This window comes from Somniosus microcephalus, unplaced genomic scaffold (genome assembly GCF_052327205.1).
Source record: "Somniosus microcephalus isolate GS21.2 unplaced genomic scaffold, FLI_Smic_1.0 unresolved_chr2, whole genome shotgun sequence".
In the NCBI taxonomy this organism is placed as follows: Eukaryota; Metazoa; Chordata; class Chondrichthyes; order Squaliformes; family Somniosidae; genus Somniosus; species Somniosus microcephalus.
The window spans coordinates 54,513,267-54,531,304 of NW_028225180.1; the positions used below are offsets into that span (position 1 = coordinate 54,513,267).

Genomic DNA, 18,038 nt, shown 5'->3' on the forward strand with positions numbered 1-18,038 from the left:
CTTTGCTTAATACAGCACACCTTTGCTTAACACAGCACACTTTTACTTAATACAGGAGGAGAACCGGACACATCGACGGAAAATTGACTAAAATTACAATTAACAAAATTCCCCTTTAATTCCCACCCCTAATACCTATCTAGGTTGCCTTGTAATGGGCCAGAAAGTTTTATGCTCACCAGTGAACGCCTGCTCCGTGCCGCTGCGGTCTGTCTTGGACTCTTTTCCACCCCAAAGTAGAGATACCCCAGTAATTCAAAGGTAACTGCTGGCATTCCACTTCTTTGGGCAGTCTGTTGAGCTGTTCTTCTTGTAGGCAGGGCACGGAGGCGAGCCAGCAGAGAGAGAGAGAGAATGGCTTCCCGAGAGGCTATCTTTATACCCCATTGGGAGCCATTGTCTTCGCGCCCAAATCTAGATGTATCTGGGCTATACAAAAGGGATCGATCTGTCCCCATTGACTGTAATGGGTTTGAATGTATTACCCATTCATTTTAACTGGTTTGTGCTTAATAGCCTAATACAAAATGTCTCAGGCATCCTTAACTGTTCAGACAATAGCACTCAAGTGGTTTGTAAACAAAGCATTGTCCTGCGGTCACCGCACAACCGCAGCTGATTGACAGCTTTAAGTACTTAAGCCTTTGAATCAACATTGTAGAGAGTTCTGTAAACAAACATCCTTTGTCCTGTCAGTGAAACTTCCTAAACTGCAGTTGATTGACAATTTCAAGTACTTCATGCATTCACACAGGCTGGTGTTTTCAAATCCTTTTGTCAGCCTGCGATGGGAGAGGCTGTCTTTGTCTTCTGCCATGAGGCCTGACAGCCATTTTGATACCCTGGGTTTTTAAGGTATATTCCACCCAGGTTTTCTTTATTCAAAAATGATAATCTGTAGAAATTTTCCCAAATTCTTGCGAACCTTACAGTCCCCCATCGGATACTAAAACTTGCTTGTAGTATCCTGTTTAAAGTTGAGCAATAATTTCTGACGCCCCACAAACAACCTTCCCTTGTACTTATCCATATATATCTTTGATCCCCCGACACCTCCATCTCCCTTACCCAGATAGAATCGCAGTACACGGTAGGCATCTATCGACAGAAAACATGATTAGTTACAATAATTCAAACATGGAGGGTTACCAATGCACCTGCACCACTGAGTACTTACAATAATTCAAGCATGGAGGGGGCCAATGCCCCTGCACCACTTGTGAAATAGTTTTAACACGATACAACATCTTTAATGGGAATAACACCAAGCCAAAACATATCTGTTAAAAATACAATCGGAAGAAAACGAGCTTCCTTTTCCTTTTTTTTTTATAATGCAATTGCCTGACACTTTAATAAATGGCACCATTCTACAGCCATAAATGTATTTCAAATTTCCACAATCTGCAAACACAACAATTCACAGGCATATGCAAATTTTCAATTGACTCCAAACAAATAGTACAATCTCACAGTTAGGAACTACATTCACGCATTATTTCCTTTGGAGTTGGGACCAGTACATAATACAAAATATAAAATAATTAACAAGCTTTTTGTAAACACTTAATCTTAATCCGGATTTCCAATAACAGTTTAATTGCTGTGGGCATCTGCCTCCTCCAGACCCCTCCCTTCGTGGGCTGGGGTGCTCCCTTCCCCGAGCATCCAAAGACACAATGGTCCTCTGTACATTCCAGAACTCTGAAAAAGACTTAAAAAACACATCTAGCCAGGTCCCCTGGCTCGGGGGAGTGTGATCGGCTCCGGCGACCTTGACTCACATAGGCAACACTTTGGAACGGTACCATGCTTAAAACTTATACTCTAATAATTAACACTACCGAATTGCAATATAGAATTAAAATTAACACATTCTAAATTAATCCTTTGTGCACATTACTTGAACAAAGCTATATACAAGCGCTGCCCATCTCCAGGCGGCCAGCCTAATCCCTGTTTGGGCTGCCACAGGCTGCTCCCTGTGGCGCGGCTGGACTGATTGCAACTTCTTGCCCCTCGCAGCTTATGGCTGCTGGTTAGGGACTTCTGTCTTTTCGCTTCTCCCTGACTCGGGAGGCCACCCTATTCCACTGGAAAGCTGGTGACCATACTTTCTTGGCCGGGGTACCCGAACAGACCTTCTAGGGATTGTCGCTGGTGGGGCTACCCTGGCGAGTGGACCCTTAGCTCGGGTCACACTTCTTGCTCACTGGGGACCTTCTCCCTCGGGTCCCTCCCTTCCCAAACCTGGGCTGGGGACAGGCAATCCCATGCCAGCGGCTGCAGGTGGCTGAGAGTCTTCCCCTTCAGGTCTAAAACCTTCATTCAGGCTCCTCCCCAGAGTCCCATAAGAGAGGGGGAATCGCTCAGGCCAAGTGCTGGGGAACTTCTCCTCTAACACATGCGACTGCACCTGCGTGTGCAGTCTGTGTGAGTGTACACGCTGCAGGCTGAGGATTTCTATTCTCAGGTTCAATCCCAGCTGCCCGTTTCCCTGCCCCGAGCTTAAACAACCTGCATTGTTTAATATAACTGGCAGCCTGCCAGTAACCCTGTTCTAAATCCTTTTCCCTTACCAGGGCAGCCTTAAAGGCGGAATCTTGGGATTGGAGCTGCTTTTGGTCCGGGGCCAAAACTATCCCCTGTGTGCCTCCCTTGTCCCGGGTTGTTGCTACTGGGCCTGCTCTGCAGGGGTCCAAGAACACTCCTTCACTGTCCCCCTGCTTAAACAACTTACACTAGTCATGAATGGCTCCTCCCCTAACACAAGCCACAGCGCCTGCCTGTGCAGCCTGTGAGCTTGTACCCGCTGTGGGCTGAGGATTTCTGACCTCAGGTTCACTCCCAGCTGCCTGTTTCCTTGTGGGTCCCATTAGGCCAAATGGGACCTTGTTAGACTGGGGTGAATTGGTCAGGTCTTCCTCGTGGACCACCATGCTGGATGCTCCAGTGTCCACCAAATATCTCCCCTGCCCCGTCTTCACCCCTATCTCAACATAGGGCCTGCTCCCCTCAGCATTTTTGCGGGGACACAGGTCGACATGCTGCGCTGGCTCTAGTCATTGCTGGGAGTGGGATGGGGCAGACGGGGTCAAAGCACCGGTGGTGGCTGCTGCACTCCCCTGGCCAGTCAGAAGAGATGGTAGGGACTGTAAAAATGACTCGATCGCAGCGGGAGGGATATCTGGCCCCGCCTTTTGGGCTGGGGCTGTGGGATCCTTTCCCTTGTTATCCTTCCAGGGACTCTTACAGTCTTTTCTCCAGTGGCTGTCTTTCCCGCACCCATAACAATTTAACCTAGCCTGGGAGGGACGGTTCCCCACCTGGTGCCACTCTTTCTTGCTCTGGCTCCCAGGTTTAACCTCATGGACTTTTCCCTTGGGTTGGGGCGCCTCGATACACCTCAGGTCTCTAAAGGCTACTGTGAGCCAGCGGATCACCGCTTCTTTGGTGGTCTGGCGGTTTCGGGGGTCAAACCAAGCCGGGACTTGGGCTTGGATCTGGGGTAGGCTGTTTGTCATAAGACAACGAAGCCAGTGAATCAATTGGACTGGGTTTAGTGCTGCCCGCCCTGTCATTCCCAGGCATGTGCTCTGGTAGACTGGCCACAGCCTGTCTGCGAACGCCTGCGGGGACTCCCCTGGGAGCTGCACCGTTCTTTCTACCCGGGCAAACGGACTACCATCATTGAGCCCTTTGGTCTCCAATATCTCATTCTTCCGACCCTCATAATTCTTCTGCCCCCTTTTGCACTCTCCAGATAGGGCCTGGAGGGGGTCACCTCCCAGGGAAAACAGCAGCATTTTTGCATGCTCTGTGTCATCGCAGTCATTAACACAAGCTGCTTGCCCTATCTCCCTGAAGTGCAGTGAGGGGTCTCCCTTTTTAGTGAGCTTGGGGATCTGGCTGACCATGTCCCTGAGCTGGTGGGTGCCATACGGCACCACAACCTGATTCTGGATGGCCCCTGGGTCATCTTCATCAACGGGCGGACCATACTTTTGTTGGAGGGGCTACACTGGTCCTGGTCCTGGCCTATCTAGCGGGGCCTGCTGTGCTTCCTCTACCACCTCATCCTCCACCCCCCTGTGCTGCCAGAGCTCTTGAAAGCTCGGAGCTGTGGTTGGCAGTCGTGGGGCCTCTGATTCCCTGACCAACCTTGTTCTGGGTGTTGCCTGTGAGATGGTTCTATTAGGGTTGTCGGTAAAATCCGACTGACCTGCCTTCGGGCTGATAAGACATATCATCCCCTTTGCCCTCTTTAAAGCCATATTCAAACTTTCTATCTCTTCCCTACAGGGGCCATGATCTGCTTCCTGAAACCCTTGGTCGCAGGCCAGCTTATATGCTGCCTTTACCTCCCTAACCTTTTCCTCCTGCTCTTTTACTTCTTGTATGAGGCGGGCGTTTTCCTCCCACACCCTCATCTCATTGCTCTTGGCCTCTGCAACTAGGCACTTCAGGTACTCTAATTCGTTTCTTGTGTGACTTTTGCCCTTACTAAACTGGACCACCAGGCGCTCTATCTTGGCCTGGTATTCTTCAATCTCCCTTTCCTTATCCCAACTCTCTGCTCAAACTTCCCTAAGCCTGCGGGAACCTAACAACAAAGAGATCAGTGGGATAAAAAGAAACCCAATAACTGCTGCTCTCTCCAGACCCAAACCACCGTCTGCTACATCACATACTGTTGCCGATGATCCTGCCGTGGTCGCCATGTTGTAGAAAATAGGGGGGTTGTACTGGGGTTATTGTCTCTGGCCAGTCAGAAGTATCTGAGGTTTCGAATCACTCCCGTCTTCTGGTTCTGACCGCTGGACTTATTTCAGTAGCAATGTAGACAAAACGAGACTCGTGGTTGGGTGCAAAGAAGACCAGTATTTATTGAAGTAAAAAGATATAAATTGAAAATAAGGAATACAGCACACCTTGCTTAATACAGCACACCTTTAGCTTAATACAGCACACCTTTGCTTAATACCGCACACCTTTGCTTAACACAGCAAACTTTTATTTAATACAGGAGGCGAACCAGACACATCAAGGGAAAATTGACTAAAATTACAATTAACAAAATTCCCCTTTAATTCCCACCCCTGATACCTATCTAGGTTGCCTTGTAATGGGCCAGAAAGTTGTATGCTCACCAGTGAATGCCTGCTCCGTGCCCCTGCGGTCTGTCTTGGATTCTTCGCTGCCCTGAAGTAGAGATACCCCAATAATTCAAAGGTAACTGCTAGTATTCCACTTCTTTGGGCGGGCTGTTAAGCTGTTCTTATTGTAGGCAGGGCACGGAGGCGAGGCAGCAGAGAGAGAGAGAGAATGGCTTCCCGAGAGGCTATCTTTATACCCCATTGTGAGCCATTGTCTTCGCACACAAATCTGGATGTATCTGGGCTATACAAAAAGGATCGATCTGTCCCCATTGACTGTAATGGGTTTGAATGTATTACCCATTCATTTTAACTGGTTTGTGCTTAATACAAAATGCCTCAGGCATCCTGAACTCTTCAGTCAATAGCACTCAAGTGGTTTGTAAACAAAGCATTATCCTGCAGTCACCGCACAACCGCAACTGATTGACAGCTTTAAGTACTTAAGCCTTTGAATCAACATTGTAGAGAGTTCTGTAAACAAACACCCTTTGTCGTGTGGGAGAAACTTCCTAAACTGCAGTTGATTGACAGTTTCAAGTACATCATGCATTCACACAGGCTGGTGTTTTCAAATCCTTTTGTCAGCCTTTGATGGGAGAGGCTGTCTTTGTCTTCTGCCATGAGGCCTGATACATTGGATTTTAAGGTATATTCCACCCAGGTTTTCTTTAATCAAAAATGATAATCTTCGGGGCTGTAGAAATTTTCCGAAATTCTTGCGAACATTACAACCTCCAAACACACTTCCTCTGAATTGAATATTTGGATCCCTGTTGTTAGCTGTCCATCCACACCCTTCAGATCCTTCCCATTGAGAGCCTGCTCCCATTCCTTGGCATTTCTCCCACAATCAGGTGAGGTCACCGATGAACAATATGTAACTGATTCAAAGTTGCTGGTATTTCACAATTATTATTTGGAACAATGTGCAACTGCATAATAAAGTGACAATGAACAAAGATGATTTCTGACCTTCTGCAAATGTTTAGCAAAATCACAGAATACTTAATATCGGTTTCATTTTATCTGAATTTCTGGCAGCGTTTTACAGATAACTGGCATCTCATGCAATAGTTAATAACTTTATGAATAACCATGCATTTTTTCATTCCTTTATCATTTTGTTTGGGAGACTGATTGAGACAGAATACCAATAATATTACTGGAGACACTTATATCGACAGCACAAAACAAGAGCAGACTCCATCTTTCTGCTGAGTGAGAGACACCATTTGGTGCAAAATCGTTTTAAGTCAGTGTCTGGGGCAAAAGAGGTGAAAGTTCACATCGATGAGCCGAGTTCCGACTGTCTCCTCCATTTGAACACTGATCACGGGACAAGAGCCCGCTCTATTTGTCAATGAGGAATGGAGTTTGATCGTGAGACCGACGCCTGCAATATTCACCATAACATCCAGGCAAGTTACGAATATCGGTGATCGCAAGACCCTTCATTTTTTCGGCACCGAATGAAACTTTATTGATGATTTTAAAGTACTGCGCCTGATGGCTGTAGCTGCAGTGGAAGGTGGATTCCTCTGATGCTCACATGTCCGACTTCGCTGCTGAGCCTGGTCATTGTCCTCTTTGATCCCAAAACGTGACATGTGCTAAATTTGCAGCAATAGGTTATGGCCCAGAAATTCGGGTCGGTGGCTCCCCACGGGTGCAAGCCCCTGACCTGCACTTACATAGCGCGCCGGCAGTTGAGCAGTAGGGCCCCGTGGAATTTCGATCCGGGGCCTCCTCCACCTGCCAGTGCGCTGTGCTTGCGTATCCCAGGGGCGCAGTTAGTGCGATGCATCACCTGGGATCACGTGGGCCATGGGTAGCCAATCGGAGGAGGGAAAAGCTCTTCCATAAGTCTGACAGGAAGACCTGTCAAGACTTATAAATACTACGGCCCCAAAATAGCAGTAAACCTACAAATACTTTTTTTTAAATCACCCTTTTTAAATTAACTATAAATTACATTAAATAACTATTTTAAACAATAATTTAAATTTTTGAAAAAAATAATTTTATATTCTAACGGGGCTAAAAATAAACTTACCTTGCTTTAAAGTATTAAAAAGCTGTGGAAAAAAGTTTTAATTTTAATTAATTGACCACTTACCTTGTAAAAAGCAGGCCTTATGCCTGCTTTTTACATTTCTAAATCCTGCAGGCTTATGATCCCGGGAAAACCTGCAAAAAAAAACGAAGCTCGATGCGCACGCGCATCCTCCCCTGCGCGCATTCGACTTCTGAACCCCTTCAATCAGCGGAACAGAAGTACCGGTTTCCCGCTCATGCACAGTGCATGCAGACACGGGCAATTCCATTGGGCCTACGGGTGAGTACCCCGTGCATACTCACCCGTGGAGACCCGAATTTCTGGTTGTATGTTTACTCAGCAAAAGAAGAAAACTGACGTAAAGCGGGCATCAAACGCATGCTACAAGACTGAAGAATTGTTCACACAAGGAGTCTCCCATTTTTCACATTACCGGAAAGACGGACACTCCATGGTGGTAACGGAGTTGAAGAAGCTTTCATTTGACGTGATCATTTTTATGCTGAATTTCTAACAAATCTCAGAATCAATGTCCAGGGGGATTTTACCACCTTCTTCAGCCCTTCTCTGAATTTGCTCTGGGTTGCTACATAAATGCACGGGTTTTGAAAGCTACTCTAAAACTTCAACATTGTTCCAGTTTCAGTGGCGATATATCCAGGGTCTGTGCGGTCACCTCGGTAATTGCTGATGTTTGTCAGTCTGGGAGTTAAAAACTCACGGCAGCTGTGTGCCACAGCAACATAAAACTGCCCAATATAGTGAACAGTAAAATGATGGATTTCCTTCGGTTCTCCATCTCAGCATCGCTCTGATTCTCAATCCTTTGGCCCCGGAGTCCCCTGCAGGCTCTGATGGCCACTGAAATGCGTCTGACTGTCAAATAATTTAACAAGGCAATTAAGGTAAAAGGAAGGCAAACTAACCAGGCGCTGTGAAACCAGAGGTGGGCAACACCTAGAGGAGAGGAAGCAAACGTTACTGTTCCGGCAGTCCCACTGCACCTTGTTAATGATTTGTTCAGGTTCAAATACAAACAAAATGGGGATGTCCTTTAAAACTATCAGGAGCGTGAACGCTCTTATAACCGCGGCCGCAGTTCTCTCGGTGCAATATTTTGTTTTAAACTTGTGGTAGCAGAGAACCACAAATCGATCAGGTGTGAAGGAGACGGTGAACCAAACAGACAAATCGAGATTGGCAGCAGCCACGTTTAGAGTGAACTTACACATGGGAGTGTGGTACAGGAATGAAAGTGGAATGTGATAATTGAAAATATGATAAAAGATTACACTGAAGAACATGACCAGTAGATCTGCTGTTGACAGAGCTACACGTAGAAAGGCTGCAGTTTCCTCGGCTGAGAATCACCATTGTTACCAAGTTCGCTGTAAGAAAGACAGAGGAGAGAAATAATGTTCCAGCGTCTGATTGAAATATATATGGAGATGCTTGGAGCAGTGTGAGAACATGATTAGTATTGAAGCAATTACACGGGAAACCCACCCACACATTTTAATGAGCTGCTGCAGTGCTCACTCTGCACGGGGGGACAAGATGATTTGGAAATCCACCAAAATCCTTGTGTTGTAGCTTCAAAGGACATTATAACATCACAAAATTTATTGGATTAAGGGGAATGCGGTAAGTTAGGACACGTGTTTCACGATTGGTTCCAGTCACTACTGACTGTGTAATGCTGCCATCTAGAAAACTCGTTACCTTATCAAACAGTCTGTTTATACATGGATACAGTTAACCCCGATTAACAAAAAACAGATTACAATGGCTCACTAGGGACACCGACGGCCGCCAGGATCAGGTAGTAAATCTCTTTGATCAGCAGAATAATTGATTGCCCAATTCTCTGTGAGAATGGATGGATTCTTTAGGAGCTGAAAGTCTCTGACTGGCACACGGCTGAGGCAATGGAATGGAACCTACATTTATCCACATTTCAATCTTCCAGCGAGTCAATCAGGTTAAATCATAATTCGCATTAGTTATAGTTGTTTAACAAATAGACTGAGGTAAGTTTTTTAAATGATACATCAGATTAAGAGAAATCTGTGAAATTGTTGTTAGATAGTTTTAAAAAGGCAGAATTAAAACTTTGTTTACGAGTATGAAGTGCAATCTCCAAGTGCTGGTGCTGACCCTATTCCCACAGGCCTGGTGAATGCAGCTCCCCAGGCAATAAACGTCATGACCCTGCCATTGATTGATTCCTAATGCACCAACTCCTCCAGAACAGATGGTACAACAGATCCTGTAATACAGTTATGAACTCAGTCTGGCAGGAAAAGAGGTGTCAGTGCTCCTCCTGTACTAGTGGTACACTAGATTTATATTAGAGGGACAGTTCTCCTCCTGTAATACTGGCACCGTATACTTACGCTAGATGTGTCCATGTTCCTCAGGCACTCGTACCATGCCTACGCTGGAGTTGAACGTGCTGCTATGGTAATAGTGGTAGCACTACACTAACACTACTATTAACAGTGCTCCTCCGGTGCTAGTGGAATGCCCCCTCATACATTAGATGTGCTTGTGCTCCTCCTGTGCAGTGGTAACTCTACACTTACACTAGAAGTGACAGTGCCCCTCCTGTCCCAGTGCTACACCTACACTGACACTAGATATGACCGTGCCTTTCCTGTCCCAGTGTTACCCCAACACTGACACTAGATGTGGCCGTGTTCCTCCTGTCCCAGTGTTAACTCTACACTTACACTAAATGTGGCTGTGGCCGTCCTGCCCCAGTGTTACCTCTACACTTACACTAGATGTGGCCATGTTCCTCCAGTCCCAGTGTTACCCCTCCACTTACACTAGATGTGACCGTGCCCCTCCTGTCCCAGTGTTACCCCTCCACTTACACTGGATGTGACCATGCTCCTCCTGTTCCGCTGTTACCCCTACACTGACACTAGGTTTGTGCAAGCTCCTCTGGTAATAGTTTTATCACTAAAATTGCACCAGTGGTGAACGTTGTCCTCCAGTACTAATGGTACTCCTACCCATACACTAGAATTGACCGGGCTCCTCCAGTACTGGTGGTAGCCCTACAATTACATTAGAGGTGACCATGCTCCTCCTGTTCTAGTGGTATCCCTACTATTACACGAGAGGTGACAGTTCTCATCTGGTACTGGTGGTACCCCTACACTTACACATAGGGTAACTCTACATTTATACTAGATTGGTGCATGCTGCTCCGCTAATAGTCATAGCAGTAAAATTTCACTAGACGTGAAAAGGCTCCTCCTACACGAGTGGTAACCCTACACTAACACTAGATGCGACTGGGCTCATATGGCACTAGTGGTGACTCTACACGTATACTAGAGGTGACCGGGCTGCTCCTGTATTAATGGTGCCCCTATAACTTTCTAGAGGTGAACGGGCTCCTCCTGTACTAGTGTTCCCTACACTTTCACTAGAGGTGCCCGGGCTCCTCCTGTACTAGTGGTTCCCCTACACTGACACTAGAGGTGCCCGGGCTCATCCTGTACTTGTGGTACCCCTAAACTGACACTAGAGGTGCCCGGGCTCATCCTGTACTTGTGGTACCCCTAAACTGACACTAGAGGTGCCCGGGCTCATCCTGTACTTGTGCTGCCTCTACACTTACACTAGAGGTGACCGGACTCCTCCTATACTAGTGGTACCCCTACACTGACACTAGAGGTGCCCGGGCTCATCCTGTACTTGTGGTACCCCTACACTTACACTAGAGGTGACCGGGCTCCTCCTGTACTTGTTGTACCCCTACACTAACACTAGAGGTGACCGTTCTCCTCTTGTACTAGTAGTACCCCTGCACTAACACTAGAGGTGACCGGGCTCATCCTGTACTAGTGGTACCCCTACACTAACACTAGTGTTGACCGTTCTCCTCTTGTACTAGTAGTACCCCTGCACTAACACTAGAGGTGACCGGGCTCATCTTGTACTAGTGGTACCCTACACTAACACTAGTGTTGACCGTTCTCCTCTTGTACTAGTAGTACCCCTACAGTAACACTAGGGGTGACCGGGCTCATCTGGTACTAGTGATACCCTATACTTACTATAGAGTGACCGTGCTCCTCCTGTACTTGTGATAATCTACACTTACACTAACGGTGACCAGGCTCCTCCTGTACTAATGCTGCTCTACACATACACTAGAGCTAACCGGGCTCCTAATGTACTAGTGAGACCCCTACAATTACACTAGAGGTGACCGGGCTCCTCCTGTACTAGTGGGACCCCTACTCATACATTAGAGGTGACCAGGCTCCTCTGGTACTAGTGTTATCCAACACTTACACTAGAGGTGACCGTGCTCCTACTGTGCAATTTGTACCCTACACTTAAACTTGAGGTGACAGGACACCGCATGTAATAGTGGTACTGCTAGTCTTACACTAGTGTTGACCATGCCCTCATGTAATAGTGGTACCGCTACTCTAACACTAGAGGTGACCGGGCTCCTCCTGTACTAGTGGTTCTCTACACATACACTAGAGCAAACCGGGCTCCTACTGTAGTAGTGATGCCCCTACAATTACACTGGAGGTGATCAGGCTCTTCCTGTATAAATGTTGCCCCTACACTTTTCTAGAGGTGAACGGGCTCCTCATGTACCAGTGGCTCCATACACCTTCACTAGATGTGACCGGGCTCCTCCTGTATGAGTGGTTCCCTACACTTATACTAGAGTTGACCGGGCTCCTCCTGTACTAGTGGTACTCCTACACTTAAACTAGAGGTGATCAGGCTCCTCCTGTACTAGTGGTACCCCAACACTGACACTAGAGGTGCCCGTGCTCATCCTGTACTAGTTGTACCCCTACACTAACACTATTATTGGCCGTGCTCCACTTGTACTAGTAGTACCCCTACACTTACACCAACGGTGACCGGGCTCCTACTGTACTAGTGATGCCCCTACAATTACATGAGAGGTGACCAGGCTCCTCTGGTACTAGTGTTATCCAACACTTACACTAGAGGTGACCGTGCTCCTCCTGTACTAGTTGTACCTTACACTTACACTAGAGGTGACAGGGCTCCTCATGTACTAGTGGTACCACTAGACTTACACAAGTGTTGACCGTGCTCCTCATGTAATAGTGGCACTGCTACTCTAACACTAGAGGTGACCGGGCTCCTCCTGTACTAGTGGTACTCCAACACTTGTAATTGATGTGACCGTTCTCCTCCTGAATTGTGGTGCCCCTACACTAACACGTGTGTTGACCGTGCTCCTCTTGTACTAGTGGAACCCCAACACTTACACTGGAGGTGACCTGGCTCCTCATGTAATAGTAGTACCGCTAGACTTACACCAGTGTTGACCATGCTCCTCCTGTACTAGTGGTACCCCTACACTAACACCAGCGGTACCCCTACACTAACACTTGCGGTGACCAGGCTCCTCCTGCACTAGTGGTTCCCTACACATCCACTAGCGATAACCGGGCTCCTACTGTTCTTGTGGTGCCCTTACACTTACAATAGAGGTGACCGTGCTCCTCCTGTACTAATGGTACCCGTACACTTACTCTAGACGTGACCGGGCTCCTCTGGTACTAGTGGTACCACTACACTCACATTAGAGGTGACCGGGCTCCTCCTGTACTAGTGGTGCCCCAACACTAACACTAGGGGTGACCGGGCTCCTCCTGTATTAGTGCTGCCCCTATAATTACACTGGAGCTGACTTGTCTCCTCCTGTTCTAGTGGTATGCCTGCACTAACACTAGAGGTGACCGTGCTGCTTCTATACTAGTGTTTCCTCTACACTTACCCTATTGTTAACCGGGCACCTCCTGTAATACTGGTACCCCTACACTTACAATAGAGGTGACAAGACTCCTCAGGTACTAGTTGTGCCCCTACACTAACACTAGAGGTGACCGTGCACCTCCAGTAAAATTGGTGCCCTTACACTTACACTAGCTGTGACCATGCCCCTCCTGTGCTAGTGGTACCCTACACTTCCACTAGAGGTGACCAGACTCCTCTTGCACTAGTGTTACCTTACACTTCCACTCGAGGTGAAGAGACTCCTCCTGTACTAGTGGTACCCCTACACTTACAGTAGAGGTGACCTGGCTCCTCCTGTACTTGTGGTACCCCTACAATGACAATAGAGATGACCGTGCTCCTGCTGTACTGGTGGCACCACTACACTTAACACTAGAGGTTACCGGGCTCCTCCTTTACCAGTGGTACTCCTACATTTACACTAGTAGTGACCGTGCTCCTTCAGTACCTGTGGTACACTACACATACACTAGAAATGTACCTGCTCCTCCGGTACGAGTGTTACCCCTACACTGACACCAGTGCTTAACGAGCTCATCCTCTACTATTGTTGCCATACACATACACCAACAATTGTCCTGAATCAACAGCACTCGTGGTAGCTTTACACATAACAACAACAACAACTGGAATTTTTATAGTGCCTTTAACATCGTAAAAGATTAGTATGCAGGTACAGCAAGTAATTAGGAAAGTTGGTGGTTCGTAAGTTGGTAAAACATCCCAATGCACTTCACAGGGGCATTATCAAACAAGAATTGATACCCTGACAAAAAGGAACATGTTAGTTTAGATGACCAAAACCTTGATCAAAGAGGCAGGTTTTAACGAGCATCTTTAAGGAGAAAAGAGAAGTAGAGATGCAGTGAGATTTAGGGAGGGAATTCCAGCGCTTAGGGCCTTAGCATCAGAAGGCACGTTCGCCAATGTTTGAGAGATTAAATCAGCGAGACTCAAGAGGCCGGGTTTGGATAAGCGCAGACATCTCGGAGATTTGTAGGGCTGGAGAGGATTACAGAGATAGGGAGGGGCTAGGCCATATAGGGATTTGTGAACAAGGATGAGAGTTATAAAATCGAGGTGTATCTTAACCGGGAGTTAATGTTGGTCAGCGAGCAGAGGGATAATGTGTGAATGGGGCTTACTGCGGGTTAGGAGATGGGCAGCAGCGTTTCTGATGACCTCAAGTTAACAGAAAGTAGATCGTGGGAGAACAGCCAGGAGTGCATTGGAATAGACAACTCCAGAGGTAAGAAGGGCTTGGATGAGGGTTTCAGCTGGAGATGAGCTGAGACAGTGGCTTGTTCGGGGGATGATCTGGAGGTGGAAATAGGCGGGCTTAGTGATGGTGCAGATTTGTGGTCAGAAGCTCATCTCAGTGAAATATATGACACCAGGGTTACAAACCGTCTGGTTGAGCCTCAGACATTTACCAGAGTGAGGGATGGAGTCCGGTGCTAGGGAATGATATTTGTGGTGGGGACCGAAGAGACTGGCTTCGGTCTTCCATATATTTAGTTGGAGGAAATTTCTGCTCATCCAGTAATGGATGTTGGACAAGCAGTGTGATAGTTTATAGATGGTTTGGAGTTCGATCTCAGAGTGTGTGCAGATGCAAGTGTCATCTGCATGCTGTAATTTGACGACAGAGAATGGAGCTGTCATGAGTGGTGTATATGTGGAAATTGCTGACGTGATTTCGGTTGGGGCACATGCACGCTGATGACACCCAACTGTACCTCAACATCACATCTCCCGACACCTCCACTGCCTCTAAATTGTCACACTGCTAATCTGATATCAAGAATTTGATAAGCAGAACTTTCCTCCAACTAAATGTTGGGAAGACCGAAGCCATTATCTTTGGCCCCCACCACAAACCCAGTTCCCCAGTCACCGACTCCATCCTCCTGCCTACACTAAATGTGAGCGTTCTCCTCCATTACTCGTGGGACCCTACACATAAACTAGATGCAAGCGTTCTCCTCCATTACTCGTAGGACCCTACACTTAAACTAGATGTGAGCACGCTCCTTTTTTACTATTGGTACCTACACATCCACCAGATGTGTGCGTGCTCCTCCGGTACTAGTTGTACCCTACACTTACACTAGGTGTGAGCATTCTCCTCCTGTCCCAATGGCACCTACACTTACACTATATATGAGCATTCTCCTCCGTTACTAGTGGTACCTACACATCCACTAGACCTGACCATGCTCCTCTGGTACTGGTGGTAAATGCACTTAGACTAGATGTGAGCACTTTCCTTCTGTACTGGTGGTATCCTACACTTATACTAAATGTGAGAGTTCTCCTCCTGTACTAGCGGCACATACACTTACATGAGAAGTGACTGTGCTACACCGGTATCACTCACGCCAGTACCTTTATACTAGAGGTGACAGCGCTCCTCCGGTACGAGTGCAACTTGGGGAGTCAGGGGGTGAGACTAATCTTATTAAATATTCTGATTAAGTAACTGGGAGGATCGATGAAGGAAATGTAATGGATGTTGTCTACGTGGATTTTGTGAAGGCGTTTGACAAAGTATCACGTAGAAGGCTGTTAACAACATTGAGGCTCATGGGATACGTGGGTCATTGGCAGCTTGGATAAGCAAAAGGTTTAAGGAGAGAAAACAGCGAGTTGTGGTGAATGGATGTTTTTCAGACTGGAGCATAGTAAACAGTGGCTTTCCACAAGCGTCAGTGCTGGGGCCACTGCTTTTTTTGATATATATAAATTACCTGGATATTGGAATGAACAGTAGAATTTCTAAATTTGCCAATGACACCAAACTGGGGGTGTGGTAAACAGTGAGAGTGTTTCCAATCGACTGAAACAGGACATAGAAAGTCTAGCAGAATGGGGAGACAAATGGCAGGTGGGATTTAATATAGATAAGTGTTAGTTGATGCATTTTGCTGGAAGGAACAGGGAGAGGCAATATACACTTAACGGCACACTTTTAAAGAGGGAACTGAGAGTTAATGTGGACAGGTCCCTGAAGGTTGCAGGACATATGAAGAGAGTGGATAGCAAAGCATATGGGATCTTGGGTTTCCTTAATAGAGCTATTGAATACAAAATTAGAGAAGTTATGTTGAACTTTTATAAAGTGCTGGTTAGGCCACGATTGCAGTATTTAATCCGGTTCTGGTCACCACATTTTAGGAAGGATTTGAAGGCCCTTGAGATGGTGCAGGAGATTTGCCAGAATGGTTCCGGGGATGGGGGAATCATAGCTACAATGACAGTTTGGAGAAGCTGGATTTATTTTTATCAGAGCAAAGGACGTTGAGGGATGATTTGATAGAGGTGTACAACAATATGACTGGTTTAGATAGGCTAGACTGGGACGGCTGATCCCACTAATTGATGGTACATGGATTAGGGGACAGAGATTTAAGGTTTTGGGCAAGAGATACAGGGGGGACGTTAGGGAAAGCTATTTTATGCAGCGAGTGGTGAGGACCTGGAACTCGCTGCCGACAGAAGTGGTGGAAGCGGAGACAATCAATGCTTTCAAGGGGGGACTGGATAGGCACTTGAGGGAAGCAAACTTGCAAGGCTACGGGGATAGAGCGGGGGAATGGGACTGACTGGATTCCACTCCTGAGATCCGGCACATACTCGATGGGCCGAATGGCCTCCTTCTGTGCCATTATGAATCTATGACTCTATGGTTATTATAGTGCACTGTTACATGGGGAACTGACTCATTTTAACTTGGCTGTGCCGGAGAGTTCACTGAACTTTTTCCGCCTTGCAGTAGCCAAGCAAGGATTGCTGGAGTGACACTCACTGCCGAGGTCAACCTCCTCCCACTGGGTTTAGACCATGCCCCACACGGGCCTCCTGCCCTCAGGACCATGAAGCCGCGTAGTCCGTTGTTTTATTATACACAGTAAGAATAAGCTGAAGAGTGTGTGAATGTGAGGGCTCAGTGTATGAGGAACCAGCATCGTCAGTCACTGCTGTGGTTCAGATAATTTCACAAACTAAAGCCTGCAATTCCCATTCCAGCACCAAATTTCATGTTCTGCCCCAACCCGAGGCGGTATCCCAATATCAGGCGGTAAATGGGCCGTCTGCCTCCGTTGGCTATTTCTTTAGGGAAACCGGCAACTGTTCTGCCGGGGCCACGGCGGGGTCACATAGATGGGTGTAATTTCCAGTCCCAGTGCTCTCGGGATGCTTATGAGCCAGGGAATGAAATCCAGACCCCGGGACAGATATCTGTCGTTCCGCACTCAGGAGTAAAGTAGCGATTACAAAGAGCGCACAGAGCAAATCATGGCATGGAGGATCCACATGGTGCAAGAAAACTGGCCCAATGTTCACTCCATTCATTTTCCTGTCTGCTCACTGCCCAGGTGGGGCACGGTCACATCTAGTGTAAATGTAGAGGTAACACAGTGAAAGGAGGGACTAGGTCACATATATTATCAGTGTAGGGGTCGCACTGGGACAGGAGGGCCTCGGTCACATCTAGTGCAAATGTAGGGATAGCACTGGGACTCGAGGGGCACGGTAACATCAACTGTAATTTTAGTGGTAAAACTGGGACGGGGGGCCACGGTCACATCTAGTTTACGTTTAGAGGTAATACTGGGGCAGCAGGGGCAGGCTCACATCTAGTGTAAGTGTAGGGATAACACTGAAACTGGAGGGCCCCTGTCACATCTAGTGTAAGCGTAGGGGTAGCACTGGGACAAGAGGGGCACGGTTACATATTGTGTCAGTGTAGGGTAACACTGGGACAGGAGGGGCACAGTCATATCTAGGCCCAGAAATAAGGGTCAGAGGCTTCCCGCGGGTGCCAGCCCCCGACCTGCACTTATCTTGCGGGCCGGCAGTTGAGCTCTCGGGCACCGTGGAATTCCGCTCCGGGGCCTGGCCCAGCTGCCGGCGCACTGTGCTTGCATGTCCCAGGGGCGTAGTTAGTGCGATGCGTCCCCTGGGCTCACGTGAGCCATGGGCAGCCAATCGGAGGAGAGAAA

The 18,038-nt window shown here is 47.4% G+C and overlaps 1 pseudogene; it reads right to left on the reverse strand.

Annotated features, from left to right (window-relative positions):
- The window catches only part of LOC147092655 (leucine-rich repeat flightless-interacting protein 2-like), a 79,331-nt pseudogene that overhangs the window by 29,580 nt on the left and 31,713 nt on the right, over nt 1-18,038 (reverse strand).